The 1,081-nt window shown below is 65.3% G+C and overlaps 1 protein-coding gene across 1 annotated transcript in view; it reads left to right on the forward strand.

Moving 5' to 3' along the window:
- Positions 1–1,081, forward strand: part of SLC25A29 (solute carrier family 25 member 29) — a 24,232-nt gene that overhangs the window by 20,149 nt on the left and 3,002 nt on the right. The gene's annotated exons all lie outside the window — the stretch shown is intronic.

Below are 1,081 nucleotides of genomic sequence, written 5' to 3' on the forward strand. Positions count from 1 at the left end.
CCTCTGAAAGAGCCCCCACCAGCGGGTTGGCCTCGCCCAAGGTCGCATGGCCAGGTGGTGCTGGAGCCAGAGCCTGAAGGTCCTCCTGGCCCACAGCCCTGACCACACGGCCTTACCACACAGCCCCGCCGCAGGCCTGGCCGTCAGGTGGACACCCCCCACCCCGCAGCAGGGGTTCAACGGCCAGGATCAGCCTGGACCGGCCACCCAGACTCCTGGTGGCCAGGCCAACTCACCAATTTCCTGTAGCTGCAGCGACAAACACCCAGAGGGGCAGGAAACTTGGAAAGGTTCAAGCCCCAGCCTGTGTGCTCTTTGGTCTCAGCTTCCTTGCTATGACCCCCCGCCCCTACGCTGGCGTGGCACCCGCCAGCCCTGCCAGAGGGAGGCAGGGGCCACTGTGACAGGGCACACAGAGAAGGGGCAGTGGCTACTGGGAGCTGGGCTCTGCAGCCCCTTGCTCAAACGCCCTGCCCACCGGGAAGCCCTCCCCGGTGGCCTTCATGCCACTCGGCTGTGTTCTCCCAGGCCCAGTGACAGACACATCACTTGGGCTGTGATGATCAGGTTGTGTCCCCCCGCCACCGCAGGAGGCCTGTCGTGGCCAGAGCGGTGGTGCTCCATGCAGCCCGGTGCTCTGGAAGGCGGGGGTCGCTAGGAGAGGCAGTGAGAGAGTAGGACCCCAGGCCAGAGACTAAAGGGGGCAGGTGTCAGGGAAGACAGGGCAGTGGCAGGCGGGGTGAGGTCATCAGGAGGATGAGGCCAAGGAACGAACAGGCCAGATGAGGATGGAGGAGGGAAAGCCCTAGGCCAAGGGGCAGGAAGAGAGGCGGGGCCACCCCTCTCCCTGGTCTGAGGGTGCACCAGGAGCCCTCTCAACTCCAGGCCTTGCTCAAAGGGCCCCTCCAGGAATGTCTCCCCTCCCAAAAACCCCCGCCCTTCCCGGCCACTCCTGGCGGCCAGCCCACTGCTCCTCACGGTCCTAGATGACTGGAGCCTCCTTCTCCTAGACTCCCATGCTGGCCCTAGCGACCCTTTCCCCGCCTCCCAGCTTCTGCTGATCAAAGTGAAGTCCCCGGCT

The sequence above is a fragment of the Pteropus vampyrus genome, unplaced genomic scaffold (assembly GCF_000151845.1).
Source record: "Pteropus vampyrus isolate Shadow unplaced genomic scaffold, Pvam_2.0 Scaffold268, whole genome shotgun sequence".
Lineage (NCBI taxonomy): Eukaryota > Metazoa > Chordata > Mammalia > Chiroptera > Pteropodidae > Pteropus > Pteropus vampyrus.